The sequence below is a fragment of the Crinia signifera genome, chromosome 3, assembly GCF_055691185.1.
Source record: "Crinia signifera chromosome 3, ASM5569118v1, whole genome shotgun sequence".
In the NCBI taxonomy this organism is placed as follows: Eukaryota; Metazoa; Chordata; class Amphibia; order Anura; family Myobatrachidae; genus Crinia; species Crinia signifera.
This window is the reverse complement of record NC_139219.1, coordinates 150,629,557-150,646,190: the sequence shown is the minus strand read 5'-3', so window position 1 is coordinate 150,646,190 and position 16,634 is coordinate 150,629,557. Positions and strand designations below refer to the sequence as shown.

The 16,634-nt window shown below is 42.9% G+C and overlaps 1 protein-coding gene across 1 annotated transcript in view; it reads left to right on the top strand.

The window, feature by feature from the left end:
- The window catches only part of LAMA2 (laminin subunit alpha 2), a 727,667-nt gene that overhangs the window by 613,129 nt on the left and 97,904 nt on the right, over positions 1 to 16,634 (top strand). The window lies entirely within an intron of this gene.

Here is a 16,634-nt window from a genome sequence, read left to right as displayed (position 1 = left end):
ATTCAAGGAGTCTGAAAAATCTGTTGAGTTTGTGTCTCCACAATGCTGCGTGTGTGCTGCTCCTGACTACACATGTGATGTGATGACCTTCTGTAGTAAATTGCTGGGGTCCTGTCATTATTTTTATTGTCTGATGGGGTCCCAGAGCAAAATAGTTTGAAGACCCCTGCTGTAAGACATCAAGCATGCATTTCAGTGGGCCTAGCATACTTGATGCAGGAAAACTAATCAACTATTGTAAATAGGCATGAAATAATTATATTCTGTACATTGTGAAACTACAGTTGAATCCCTCAAGTTTATAGTGTTTAGTCATAGTGGATTTCAGCCATGGCTTCCTTTGCTGGGTTGGGTTTACTATTTGCAAGGGAATGTTACAGTGCACCTTTTGGAATTTGTTTATTATTTTATTTTGCATGTCTGGTCCTGTTATTAATACAGGGGGTTAACAACTGATTGTTTTGAAAGTGGTAACATAGAGCTCTAAAGAGTATATTTGACTATTCACATCATCCCCCCACCACATCTACAGTATACCCTAAAGGTGGTCATACACTTATACGGGTGCCGGACGGGGTCCCGACAGTCGGGATCCCAACAGGCATTCACCCGACGTTGGGATCCAAAACACCGACAGCCGGGTTCCCGACGGCTGTCGGCTATTTTTCCTTGTGGGGGTCCACGACCCCCATAGAGGGAGAATAGAAGAGGTGCCTTGCGTAGCGTGGCGAGCCACCGTGCCCGCAAGGGGCTTTGTTGCGTTCGCCATGCTGTCTGGGTCCGGCCAGTCGACATTGGGATAATATATAAATGCAAATCAGGCGCAAGATTAAGTTAGTATATATTAAAAAACAAACACAGTATTTATAAGGTAGCTCCCTGTCGGGATACCGACTGTCAGACCCCTATACCACACCCACTTATATGGTATGGCCCTTTTTCACATGATTTCAACCCAGCAGGCTGATAAATCATGTGAAAGGTGTCATATTGTATGTGTTTACCTTTGGATCTGATCCATGGTTCCATGCGCATTGGATCAGATCTGGTGCTAAAAGGATTTGCTGGATTCTTTGCCATTTATTGACCTCAAATATGATACTTTGTATGCAAATGGAGTGCATAAGAATTATTAAATGTGGTCCAGCTGCTGTGAAGCCTGGCAGCTCCCTGGCGGCATCAGTGAAAGTATCGCATGCTAGGCTGCATTTATCACTAGGCTTACACCTAGGGCCCAGCAGGTCCCATGGATGGGCCCCCAGAAATGTGTCCCTAATATGCTGCCGCAACAAACCTAGGTGGAGGAACAAACAGCTTTGGCATATTTTGCTTCTGACTCAGAAGCATTTACCTCCAAGCACCACCAGGGGGAGATGAGAGGATTACCAGCTTCCAGGAGCAGCATATACCCCATTGCTTCATGCTCAGGTCTGTGGTATAATCACTCGGGGTTGAGGCACCTGCAGGCTTGCAAAGTCTCTATGTTGCTGCCTATTACTGGAGTACACTCAACCTAGCCAGGGACTTGGGGAGGGGGGGGGGGGGGGGGCACTAGTGGAAGATATAGGGTTACACTGTGGAAAGGGTGGGAAGGTTAGGGCAAGGCTGAAGGGAGGATAGGGTTAGGCTGAAGGGAGGATAGGGTTAGGCTGAAGGGAGGATAGGGTTAGCCTGTGGGGTTATGGTTAGGCACTAGTGAGGAGGGATAGGGTTAGGCTGTGGGGGATCAGGTTGGGCTGTAGTTAGGGAGGGTTAGGGGGAGGCAGGAGGAAGATAAACATACTTACCAGACCTAGGAGGGTGTACACATTTTTTCCTGGGGTTACCTTTACAGTATCTGTAGTGCCTTGGGTTCCCTCTTATAGACGTATATGTACAGATGGAGGAGCTCCCATCGGAGCTGCTCCTGGCGGTAGAATCACCATACGTCAGGTGCAACCAGCTGACAGAAGGGGTGCACCTTCCCAAAGCCCCTCCATCTCCCCCCACTCCCTTCCTATCTCCTTGAAGCAGAGACTGGGATGGAAACAGCTTCCTGCCGTCATACTGCACCGTGCTGACGGGGACACGCAAGCATGTGAGATTTACACCCTTGAGTTCTGTTTTCTATATTCTATAGCATTTCTTCTGGACTTGCATCTTAGTGGGACTGCTATGCTATTTCTGGTGCCTGTCCTTGTGTTCCCCTTCTATGTTTCTATAGATTGTAAGCTTGCAGCAGGGCCCTCTAAACTCCAAGTCTGTCTGTTGTTACCCAGATTGTTTGTCTACAATTGTAAAGTGCAACGGAATCTGCTGTGCTATATAAGAAACTGTAAATAAATAAATTCCCACCATAACATGCACCTGTATTTAAAGGTCTGCTCACTCAGTAGATAAAGTGGAGAATCTTCCCTTTACATAAGAACGAGTCATAGATAAAAAAAAACAATATATACGGAGAAAAAAGTAACAGTTGATAAACCCAATAGACATTACATTTTGGTTTAACTACAGTAATTATTACTTTTTGTTGCTTCAATCCCAGTATGAAAATAAGATAATAGCTGTAATGTATGCCTGCACGGGTGATTGTTTGTGCCACATATAATGACTGCTTTTGCAGAATCCCTGTCCAGGCATTGTACTGACGTAACCCTGTATTTCCTATTTTCTACCAATCTTACCTCTCTGTGGTTCTTCATGCTGACCCCATGCATATCACATGCTGCTGCCTAGAGTATGAGTTTGTTGTGTAGCTGACTGACACAGCTGTGCACCGGCTTGATGTGTTTGTTTACAGAGAGCCAGAAATCCATACACAGCCTATGTTTAGCGTTCTAGCAACAATTTATACACAGTGGGACAATTTGTAATCATAGGACACAGGAGTTGTAGAATACCGCAACAAATGGATTGCTTGTTACTGCTGTTATTTGAAGAAAAAAAATAAGATGTTCTATAAGTAAACCTTCTAATACAGAATGAGGGGAGGGGGTTATGTTCAGGGCATAAAGTGGTGATGCAGAGGTGGGGGAACTCATTTCTTTATGCCACCTAATTACACCCCATCCCCTCCCCCCATTAGGCAGAGACAGGGCCAGTGGTAGGGTTTTTGGCAACCCCCTGCAAACTAGAATGCTTTTCTGTAAGAATTACTGTGCAGGGCCAATGTGGAGGTTAAAATGTTCCACCTCACCATTAGAGGTGGTGGAACTCAGTTCCACGCCATTTCCCCTCACTTTAACCCCGTTATACATATATATTTTGAAGGTATTACTGATAGAAAGAAACTTTTTTCACATGAGCAATATCATGCAGATTTTTTGGAATGTAATGTGGTTTGACAATGACCCTTTCATTTCCATGACTTCTGCAGACAGCCATGCTGGTTTTGATTTTAATTGAAGAAAAGTGGACTGTAACTTACTGTAAGTAGTTGTCTTTGCAGAGAAAGTAGTGCAGCAATGTGCATAAATGTACTTGGTGGAAGCTGCTTGCCTAGCATGGCCATGTAAGTCCCACACCCCGATGAAGTGCTAATAGCAGCCGGCCTGGTATACCTTTCTCAATAGTAGTTGCCAGTCTGATAAGCATCACAAAAGCCACCAATATGAGATAGAATTCGCCTGATAATCGCATCCATGCTGTTTAGTTTCAAGTCAGGTATAATGCTTGCTGTTCATAGTGCTGGCCTTGGATGCAGATGAGCGTATACAGGAACTGCCTTCCTCTGACCCAAATTGTAATGACCATTGCCATAGTATGAGACGTTTATGCCTTGTTTGACACTAGGTTTATATTATGAATTAAATATGGAAATAATAGGACCAATATGATTCAATGTAGTCAAGTAAAGGTATAGCAAGCAATGATCTGTTTAATACTTGTTCAGTTCACTTCTTCAGACACAGTAATTTGCTGACAGGTTACACACTGATAATGTTGTTTAATGGTTACAATGGTCTTGTTGGAGCACCAATGTCTTTGTTGCTTTAGTTTTGAAAGGTTTACTACTGTTTCAGCAGTGGTAGATCTAGGGGGGGGGTGAGTGGGCAGGAAATGTGGCAAGGTGCCAGATTAGGGGTGGCCATTGCCAGATGGTCATCGTTTATTGGAGCAGAGATGTCACCATTGCATTGATGGCATGTAGCTCTCACAAGGTAAGCAGTCGGTGGGTATTTGCTCACATGTGCAGTAAGAGGCAATATATTTGTACACTCATAAAGGTATTGTGCTGCAAAGATTGATTCAATTGACCTGAAGCTAAATTGACTTTGGATGAGCATTGTAAACAAGTGAAAAGGTGACCATCCCATGTAATTCTTTCTCACTTTTGACTTGAGACTCGCTGCTACTTGGAGGCTTACACTAGGGCTACAATGGCCATGAGTGCGCAGAAAGTGGACATGAATGTGACTGCAGTGGGCATGCAATCACAAATTGAGACTAACATGGTCATGGAAAAGTCACAAACGCAGTCTCCTGAAGGGGTCGGACTTGAGTCATCTATAACTGATTTAAATGTAAAAGTTAAGAGTGATGACTGCAAAGCTATTAATGATGTCTATGTCTGATTAGTCGCAACATTTTACATGTCAAGGAGCCCAAATACATCAAAAAATGTTTGAATCATGCACAGTTGGGGAATAGAAAGTCTGCGCATATATCCATGTGCTGAAATTAAAGAAAGAAAAAATCATAAAGATCTGAAAAATCATATAGATACTCATGTATAACAACCGTAGCATCTCGCACCTTAGCATCCTATTACGGAAGTGTCTGGGGAGCCACACCATTTGTACAAGACATGTAGCCTTTACTTTGCTGAGCAATTCAGATGCTCCATACCACTTGGGTACTTGGCTGCAAAGTCCAGACATCAGGTATTTTCAGGGAAATTGGGGTATATTGTTGTTTATAATCCTTTTAATCCAGTGTCTACTATTGCCAAGTTTTTGGATAATCAATAAACATAATTCTCATGTAAAATTTACTTAGCTGAATAACAAAAAGTTAATACATACATAAAATTATACTTGAGACATATTTTCTAATATTGAGCATGTCAACCATATTTTCCAGCTACAGTACAGACTTCATTGACGATCAGAAGATAGGTGGGTGGTGTTTGCAAATGTCATGGTTGTCAGCACATTGCGCTGACAGTGGTGACAATGCTGGATACTGTAACATGTACATCTGTTTCCAAGTATGGGTTGCATTAAATTGATTTCACAAGCTATATATCTGGAGGGAATAATTTAATAATTCACTGAATCCCAAATGTTTTTTATGCTAGAAGCATCTGTGTTGCACAATGCATTGGGGAATTTAAGGTGCGGGTAGTGGAGGGATAAACAAACAGAAAATAATATATATTTTGGATTACAGACAGCACAAGCATATGGCATGAAATTTGATAATATGTACTGTATTAAGAAATAAATCTCATATGCAGTACTTAGGAGCCTATACAATATATTGTACATGTATTAATAATACTAAACCTACTGTATCGACTTTCAAGTAGTTTTCTAGCTTAAATGCTAGTTAGATGTATTATGTTGTCTCTATAAAATCTATCAATTGCTTAAATTAAATTTGCTACTGTATTTCTAATCACGTTTAGTTTATTCTTCATGTACATATGTAACTAGGATAGGATTGCAACAGGATAATTACATCTATAGAGTACCTCTTTCTCCTTTCACATAATATTCTTATATAACATTACTTGGTGTATTGTGAACCAGCTGGTATGGAAGCGTATTTGTCAAGTATGCCCAATATGGTACTAAGTTGAAAAAGCAGAAGTTGCCTTGAGAGGTTACAGTACAGGAAGAATGTGGATGTATGCATTAAAAATAAAGTTAACAACCGTCAGCCCCTGCCAGCTGCCGGAAGGGGATGCACGTGCGCACAAGACGCACGTGCATCCCCTTCTAACGGAGCTCCCCTCGGGTCCTCGTCAACGGTTCCTGACACTGTCCCCCACCTCCCTGCTCCCCACATAACCCTGTCCATCTCCCTGAAGCAGAGACGGGCAGGGTTCTCTTCCCAGGCCGTGGGGTAACTGGGACGTGCATGCGTGAGGGACGCTCGCGCGTCCCAGTCAGATGGAGCACCATCTCAACAGCGGGAGTATTCTGGTTAGCCCCAGCGCTGACTGAGTGGCGCTCCATTTGATGTGTCCTCCTTATACACCTATCCTCTTTGTATTGAAACACATGGCCACCCGCTTTCAGGTTTTGGTCATTTGGTCTGTATATTAACTGCATTTGTAAAATAGTTTCCAATTTACATTTTTACAGACTACTGTAGTTCTACAATAAGTTGTTAAATAAGATCTGTGTTAAATGTTGACGCAATGTACAGTATACCACTCAAACTATCAATTGATCTTTCCATTTTACAGCCTGGACAAATGATCTCGGTGTCCAATTTTCTGAAATAATCTGTGCTGTTATACAGGATAGATGAACACTATACTAAGTATTCTGATCAATAAAATAAATACTATGGACAACTAAATTCTACATTAAAGATATCACATTAAAACACATGCCAAAATATATGTTCTAGTGAGGTGCATGGCAAATAATGTGCCAAGTATGGATTGATGACTTCTGCACAGATTGATTTAAACTAAATAACACAAAATGACACTCCTGTTGCAGGCTGTTGGATGTTTGCGGTGGCTCGGGAGGACTCGGGTGCCTGAACGCTCCCGAGTCCCCCCGAGCCGCGTCGACCATACCCGAGCCTGCCGCCAACGTCACTGTAAAATGAGTGACGGCTGGCTGGCGGGCGGGTCAGGGGAGCTCCGGCGTACCGATCGCTGGAGTAAAGGTGATGGGGGAACTGAGGGGACTGCAAGGTTGTGACGGGGGGTGAGCTCTAGAGGTGCTGCGCCAGTAGTGCACACCTGGACACCACTGGCGCGCACCTATTGTATATTAGTGGTATGGCCGGAAATTTTCCGGGACAGCCCGCTGCGGCATCGCAGCTGAGCCCGGAAAATTTCTGGGCATACCACACAAGGGGTTAATGAACGGATAAAGGATGGCTAGTAAAGCATTGCTTAACCCTTTGAGTGCCAATGTTGCTGTGAGTGTTCCTCAAAAAATCCTCTAAAAAGCACATTTGGTTTGCTAATGGACAAAACCATTTGCACTGCAGGTGGGACTGATGTAACATGTACATGTAAAGAGAGAGTTTGATTTGGGTGAGTTATTTTGTTTCTGTGTAGGGTATTTTTAGTATTTTTCACTGCAATATAGTTTAAAGTACACACCCCACCCGAATCTAACTTTCTCTGCACATGTTATATCAGCCCCCCCTGCAGTTCACATGGTTTTGTCCATTAGCAAACCAAATGTGCTTTGCAAACCAACCTGAATCTCCCCCATAGTTTCTTTGTGTTTCGGGAGGAGGGAGTAGGCAACAACTTTTGTACCACTAGCAGTGGGCAACAATGCAAAACAGGCTATCCTATATACAGTAGTATTCGGTGCTGGACAAACAGCGGCACTACACAGGATTTTGCAATTCAACAATGTGATTAATAAAACCAACGTTTCGGGGCCATAAACAGAACCCCTTCTTCAATGTGTTTAAATGTTTATACACCTTGAAGAAGGGGTTCCGTTTATGGCCCCGAAACGTCGGTTTTATTAAACACATTGTTGATTTGCAAAATCCTGTGGAGTGACGCTGTTTGTCCAGCACAGAATACTACATCATAGTTCCAGGGGGCATCCAGGTTATCGCTTGTCTTCGGGTCGAGTGCCGGTCTGATAGCCTTTTATATATATATATATATATATCAATGAAGTGGTGGTACCAGCGCCAAGTGTTATCCCTATGTAGAATTGTCTATATAGACGCCTTAAATGTCATTTCTTCAGGAATAAGTTTGCCCAGTTGCTGCTCCTCTCCTGTCGGTTCCTGTTCCAGGGAACCTTGTGATAAAGATCTAGAGAGAGAGTGAGAAGGGCGCCTTCTGGTGCAGTATGTTAATGATAAAAATGGGTCCCTTCACCTTTAGTGGAAAAACACCCCAAATTGTACACAAGTACCGTTAATGGTGGTCTCCAAACCACTCTTAGTGTAGCTCAATTCACAATATGTCCCTAGAATACAGCTGGACAATCTGGTCCTTCTTAGGTCCATGATAACCCCAACAAGCACATATAAACAAAATGAAGGAAATCGGAATAGCGTGATATTGTAACACATAAAATTTATTCATGCAAAGAGATGACAATAAATGCCCGTACAGTGTATAAAAACATAAAAGCTAATCTGGAGTGTATGGAGTATTGGTAAGGTCAGGCCTTCATCGTCACCATAGAGCCAGTGTCCCCTCAACGCGTTTATCCCCCGCCAAACAAGGCTTGGACTTCATCAGGAGTGCAAAATCCTGTGGAGTGCTGCTGTTTGTCCAGCACCGAATACTACTACTGTGCATCAGGGACGTGCAGTCAGGGGAGGCAGGGGAGGCAGAGCCTCCCCTGTCATTTATGTTTAATATAATAATACAATACAAAGAAAATACTTATGACACATATTTTGTGTCATAAGTATATGCTTTGTATTATTAGAATCATTTTTACTTTTTTTTTTATCAGCTAAGGAGGCACCAAGAGCGGTGCCTCCCGCTGTCCATATTAAAGTAATAGACACAGGGGCGGGCAGTGGGCAGGGCTGAGAACTGAGCCTCGGTGACAGGGATGTGCTTTTCAGGCTATATGAAAGCACGCCCCTGTCACTGAGGCAGAAGTGATTGGGCACAGTGTCGCTGTCTCAGTGACAGGGGCGTGCTTTCATAAAGGCAGAAAGCGCGTCCCTGAACTATGGCACTTCTGTAGGTAAGGTGCCGCTTATAGCACAGTTTAGTTTTTAAAGGTGGACGAGCCGTGCACCTGCTGCACATCTCGTCTGCTTACTTGTATTGCCGGGGTGGGGGGCGCAGCTGTGCCGAGCCGTTCAGCCGCCAGCTCCCGCTGTTATCTGGCCAACAGGCACCGGCACCGTCTGCTCCCCTTACTGTCCGGGGTCTCTATTCTCCTTCCCGCCCGGCGCTATTGTTCCATGTCTGGGTGCCTGTCCCGGGACGCTGCGGTCACTGCTGCCAGGCTGCCTGCTGCCTCGGCATCCATGTAAGCGTTGCCTGGGTTAAAAGGTAATTTGTGGAGGGTGGGGGCTGTGTTTTTTTTTTTTAAAGTGGCATATTGTTGGTGTTTATTTATGTTAAGGGACAGACAGGCATGTGTGTTTGTATTGTTGTGACAGACAGGCATGTGTGTTTGTGTTAAGGGACAGACAGACATGTGTGTTTGTGTTGTTGTGACAGAGGTGTGTATCTGTATTTGTGTTAAGTGACAGGTGTGTGTTTGTGTAATGTAACAGGTTTGTACTGTTTCTGTGTGTTTTTTAAATTAAGAATATTGGCCCAATGTACTGGCCTCTGAGTTCACTGGCTGTTTGGGGTGCTGGCTGAACTCAGAGGTTCTTTTAAAGAGGCAGACATTTACAAGGCAAAACCATGCATTTTAAATGATTGCCCTTTTAAAAAAAAACTCAGAGTTTGGCCGTCACCCCACACAGCCACTGAACTCAGAGGCCAGTAGATTGGGCCAATACTGTATACTTCATTTAAAAATATACTTATTTACACAAACATACAGAAACCGTACACACCTCTGTCACTTTACACAAACACACACCTCTGTCACTTTACACAAATACACACCTCTGTCACAACACAAATACACAAGTTTGTCCCTAAGAGGCTAGTTAGTACATTTGGCTGCATGTGTTTTTTTTTTTTAAGTGAAGAGGTATGTGGACAGACCCCATGGTGGCTTAGTGGAGCCAGCAACGATGGGTCTGTGGCCAAGGGCGGATTTAGGGGTGAGGACGCCCATAGGCACAACAATAATGGCCGCCCCCCTGCCTAAGTGTATTATTTTTATTGATTAGTAATAAGCCCTCATTTAATGATTTCCCATTTAATATAATAATAAAAAAGCCAACAACTGTAACTTTATTTTTATTATGTATACATATTTCCTAAGTAGGACAACTTACAGGGGCAGTATATGCATGTCCTATTCATTTACACTCTATTCAGGATGGAGTATGGTACCGCACAGTGGATATTTTGCAGTTACTGGTACATTTCTGGCTGACAGTACTATCACATGTATCCAGGTGCCGCCCCCAAACATGTGCCGCCCCTAGGCACGTGCCTCACGTGCCTAATGGGAAATTCAGCACTGTCTGTGGCAAACGCTGGGTCCAGGTTGCTTCTGCGCCGACAGGCAGAATCTGCTCTGGCAGGTCTCTGCTGCTTATGCAGGGGGCAGTTACCGCACCTGCCTGTCAGCGCAGAAACATCCCGAACCCAATGCTTCCCACAGAGCCTGGCGGCACTGGCTCCACCAAGCCGGTGCCTCACCAACCACAAACCTCACCGCACGTCACTGCTGTGCATTGGTGATTGGTTTAACCTGATTTGCAACTATATACAGTTGCGCTGCCTCAGCTTGTAGAGATTCTTTCAGAACCTTGTAGGCCCCAAGCTTAAATGGGGGGGTGTATGAAAGAAGACAAAGGGAAACTGGTCAGTTTGATGTCAATCGGTTTTCATTCACACCAGGAATACTCCGTAACTGACCTTTTCACTTTGCCCTATTTTCACATAAAGGTATCTTTGTTTCCCGTCAGGTCACCCGCTCATAGGTAGGGAGTTCTCACCTTATGTATGTGCCCTATGTGCGTATAAGGGTTTCTTTTGGTCACGATCTCCGTCAGGGAACATGGAGTGCTCACAGGAAACCAATTGATAAATTCCAAAAAAGTATTTATTCACCACAGGACAACAATGAAAGACGTTACACTTCCAGAAAAAAATGGTAAAAATCCCAAAGATGTGATAAAAACAGTCTATATCCAATAGCACCAGAGAGCCACTGGGTCCAATATCAATATCAAGATCAAGTTTGGCATATTGGACCCAGTGGCTCTCTGGTGCTATTGGATATAGACTGTTTTTATCACATCTTTGGGATTTTTACCATTTTTTTCTGGAAGTGTAACGTCTTTCATTGTTGTCCTGTGGTGAATAAATACTTTTTTGGAATTTATCAATTGGTTTCCTGTGAGCACTCCATGTTCCCTGACGGAGATCGTGACCAAAAGAAACCCTTATACGCACATAGGGCACATACATAAGGTGAGCACTCCCTACCTATGAGCGGGTGACCTGATGGGAAACAAAGATACCTTTATGTGAAAATAGGGCAAAGTGAAACGGTTAGTTACGGAGTATTCCTGGTGTGAATGAAAACCGATTGACATCAAACTGACCAGTTTCCCTTTGTCTTCTTTCATACACCCCCCCCCCCCCATCTAAGCTTGGGGCCTACAAGGTTCTGAAAGAATCTCTACAAGCTGAGGCAGCGCAACTGTAAACATCATTTTCTAACCAAAAAGTGTTTAATACTGTTTTAAGTTTTTCTGTTTAAATAATCATGATTCTTTCACACATTCAAATAGGTTAAGACTTGGGCTGCTAACATGCCATTGTAGTACTCGAATTACAAATCTTGATTTCAGAGAACAAAATAATAATAGCCTTAGATTTAAATGTGTTTCAATGCAAATACACATTATTTTAAACTTGGTTGTAGGGAAAAAAAGAACATTAAGTTGTCAGCGGCCCTCTGCAATAAAGAATGAAACCACTCTAGATCTATCATGACTTACATTTTGAACAAGTTCTATGGTCAATCAAAATACATTACATACCACACACTGCTTATAAATTAAAAACAAACATTGTTTGACAAATGTTTGACAAATGTTTGACAAATACTGTAAAATTAGAGATGTGCGGTTTGGTTGTCCAGAAATGCAAATCCATCCAAAATGAATGATCCGGACCAAACCAAAACATGGTCCCAAGAATATCCAAATTGAACCAAGTCCCATAGTTTGGAATTTAGATTTTTAATTAGAATGACAATTTTTATCAATGATTATAGATTTTTTTTAATCGATTAAAAAATGAACTAAAGACCAGACCAAAACATTTGAATTTGAATTTAACAAAACAAATTAATGGCGGATATTACCTATGGGCTGCAGGATTATAGCCCCCAAAATCTGCCTTATGTGCTATTTACATACAAATCATACTATCTACATTCAGATTGAATGTCATGGCTGCACTATCTATTTGGTTTTTCGATTCCAGCTGAATCGCCATGGAATTGGGATAGAAAGCTTACAAAAATGTTCTATCTCTATTCGATGTCTATGCAATCCCGATTCGATTTTGACTATATAGTCAAAATTGAATGTCAAATTGTACCGTGCCTACACAGCATTATAGGCCCCATACATCAGCAATTAATTGTGACAATCCTCAGATCTGGAGATGATTGTCACAATTAATCAATAATTGATCAGGATGGCCAATCGATTGCTGAATCACATTTTTAAAAATGTTTAATAATCTGGTATTATTTGCGGTTGTTTTTTATATGTGTGGGCATTCCCGTTTTGTCTTCTTCTTCTATTTACATTATGAAAAGAAGTAACATCTGAAATGACAATCGATTGAGGTGATGTATGTGCACTTTTCAGATATGAAGATGCAATCTTTAGATGGGAAAAATCTGCCGATTACTGAAATAAATCTGTAATGTGTGGGCAAGTCAACTAGATTGTAGAAACCATTTATCTGGCCAAAAATATCACTGGATCTGGAAAACCATTAATTGTGATTGCTGATGTATGGGGCCCATAAGTGTCAGTAAAGCCAGATCCAGTCCATGAATTTGAATTTGTAAAGCTCTGAATTCAGTATCATGTGGCAACATAACTGAAATTTAAAAAACTGAAATTTAACGTAAAGACCACAGGAAACCAAAAATGGGGGGAAAACCTTATGTACTTCAGATTACTATTTCTTTCTTGGAGAAAGGAAGGGTTAACTAGTGGCCTGGTGGCCTGTAGTTATCGGGCGCCTTCTGGGGTGGTTTGTCAAGCTGCTCCTACTTGGGGGTGTCAATCCCCTGGTACAATTGCAAATGGAAAAAAAAGAAAGGGGTGGGTGGAGCGCTATGAACAATAATTGGTTTAAGATAAATTTATAACAACATGAAAATTTTTATTTCTATAGTAAAATGATCAACTTGTGCAGTGCACTAGGTAGGTATATAATATAATAACATTTAGGCACTTGCACAGAATATCAAGTAGTACAGAACATTTAAAAAATGTACATCGGTATGAAAATAAAAATAAAAAGGTTTTGGAAAAAAGGGTCTGATACTTATGGTCTGAAGTCCCGTTTTACCCAGGGTGGTGAGACGTAGATGGAGTTAGGACAATCCTGGGATCAATCCTTAAATAGCTGGAGATAGTTGGGGTCCATTGAACCTTGCCGGATTCTTGTTTCACGCTGGAGGATGCCGTTAGAACCCCTGATGGAGTGTGGGGAGTCCTCAACAATAATGCAGAATTTGTAATCCTAATTTTGCAGGTGGTGGTTACCAAATTGATATTACAGCTTTAAGGCCCAGGTATTGCAGAGTTGGGGTAGTCAGTCTCCCTGAGTCTCCCTGACATGTTTCGCCGTACAACTGTGGTGCTTTTTCAAAGCTGTCAGTTGGACGGCGAAACATGTCAGGGAGCACCTGCTGATTTTAATTGGGCATCTTTGGTCTGACCCCCACCACTCATCTTTATTACAAGTATTTGGAGACTGACTACCCCAACTCTGCAATACCTAAGCCTTAAAGCTGTAATTTCAATTTGGGAACCACCATCTGCAAAAATAGGATTACAAATTCCGCATTATTGTTGAGGACTCCCCACACTCCATCAGGGGTTCTAACAGCATCCTCCAGCGTGAAACAAGAATCCGGCAAGGTTCAATGGACCCCAACTATCTCCAGCTATTTAAGGATTGATCCCTGGATTGTCCTAACTCCATCTACGTCTCACCACCCTGGGTAAAACGGGACTTCAGACCATAAGTATCAGACCCTTTTTTCCAAAACCTTTTTATTTTTATTTTCATACCGATGTACATATTTTAAATGTTCTGTACTACTTGATATTCTGTGCAATACATTGTGCCTAAATGTTATTATATTATATACCAACCTAGTGCACTGCACAAGTTGATCATTTTACTATAGAAATAAAAAAAATTCATGTTGTTATAAATTTATCTCAAACCAATTATTGTTCATAGCGCTCTACCAACCCCCTTCTTTTTTTTTACTATTTCTTTCTTGTCCTTTGGTACTAATAATTTCTCTGTGCATCAACAGTTGTGTTGCATTAACCTTTTGCAGTCCCATTTTTTTTTGCAATTCAAATAGTCTGCTTTAATTAGGTGTTTTTTTTTTATTCAAAAATGGTCTACATTGAATGTTGAACAATGTTGATGTTCTTATATTAAAGTGGCTCACCGTTGGATCTGCTACTAGTGCTAGGGCTGTTGAGCCTGACTAGACATTGGACTTGAAAGAGTTAAATCAATCCAGAGGATACATTGCACAATGGGGGTTATTCTGGCTCACTCACAAAGGCAAATTCACTCTCTAATGGACAAACCCATATGCACTAACATGTGCAGAGAGAGTTAGATTTGGGTGGGGTTTGTACAAACTGATATCTATATTGCAGTGTAAAAATAAAGTAGCCAGTATTTACCCTGCACAAAAAAAGTATAACAGCCATATCCAACTCTCTCTGCACATGTTACATCAGCCTCGCCTGCAGTGCACATGGTTTTGTACATTAGAGAGTGAATATGCCTTTGCGAGTGAACCAGAATAACCCCCAATGTGTATTCTTTCTCAGTGTACAATTTGTTTCACATCAATTTACAAACCACACAAAGAAATGCCTGTATCTAAGTTTGACAAATCTCCCCATTTAAGGGGCCTGTAGATGGAGAGATTTGCGGAGCATTCTGAGTGATGCTAGATGCCCAGCAAGATCACTCAGCGCACAGCGATGTGTCAGCACGGTGTGCTAAGTGATCTGTCAGGGAGCGAGAAGACTGGCCTTGACCGATTAATATCCAGGGGGCTGGATATTATCACTATGGCCCCTACACACATAGCGATGTATGGGCATTTTCTACTTGATCTACTGAGATTGCATAGAAAAGGCCCCTAAATCATGACATGTGTAGGCCCCATTAGGCTCGGTTGATCCAGCAGCTATAATGATATCAGGGGTTTTATCTTGTGGTCTTAACAATTCATTAGTAAGTGCTGCTAACAGATATGCAGCAAACCCTGTATATATTATTTAAAAACATAGGAGTTTAAGTACTACGGCTTGGAGAGAAATAAAGGGGATGATTCACGTTGAGCCGCAAAGAGCCAAACTCACAGCGGGGACCAATGTTGTATGTCTACGCATGCGTATCGGAGACAATACGCATGTGCAGACCCGCAGTGCAAAGGCCTTTGGCGACTATGACACTTGTCAATGCGGTCGCACACAGTGGTCTGAACAGGGGCAGACAGAGGGCTGGAGCATGAAGACACCCAACTTTTCCTGGGTGTTCCCTCAAAAAACAGTGGGTGCACCCAGAAAAATGCTGGGCGTTCACATTTGAATGCAGGCATGCTGAAGCCTGCTGCTGTGAACGTCTGAAATCATAGGACGTCAGCCACCCACCCCATCTGCGTTTATGCACTGGCAAATAAAGTCTAGGCTGACTTATTTGTAAACAGATGACACAATCATTCGATGGTCACTGACCATCAATTGTTTGTTCACCCATACACTTGAATGCTAATGGAAGTGGGAGCGTACATTTGGTGAAGAGGGGCAGCTATACGTAAGCCCGGCAGGCAGCACATTTTTGCTGCTTGGCGAGCCAACATGAATTACCCCCTAACTGTATGGAATAAGTAGCAGCCAACCAGCTTGTTTTGCCATGGCAGTTGGGCATGAGGAGAGAGTGGGAAGCAGTCTCATGCAGGGGGCTACACACAGTGCAGTAGACTGTAGTGGGTGTGACACATGATGAAGGAGACTGTAGGGGGTGACACACAGGGTGAAGCATACATGCCTACTTTTTATAACAGGGTGCAGCGGACTGTATAGGTGGTGACACACAGGGTGCAGGCAATTGTATAGGTGGTGACATGCAGGCTCTGTATGGGGTGTTGTGACTGCAGGGGGTGACAGGGTGCAGAGGACAGTAAGGGGATGAAACACAGGGTCCAGGAGACTGTATATGTGGTGACATGAAGGGTATGTGGGGGGTGGTGACAGAACCAGGGTGTAGTGACTGTAGGGGGTGACACAAGGGTGCAGGGGACTGTAGGGGGTGACACACAGGGTCCAGGAGATAGGCTGGGATCGTTAGGTCGACACCGTTGGGTCGACATACAGCAAGGTCGACAGGGGTCTAGGTCAACATGGGACAAGGTTCACAGGAGTCTAGGTCAACAGAGGACATGGTCTACAGGGGTCTAGGTCAACACATCGAAAATCTTATGGTCGACCATTCAACCATATCCCCAGGGGACTGGGGACCATCGAAAATGTTATGGTCGACCATTCAACCATATCCCCAGGGGACTGTAGGCGGCGGACACACAGGG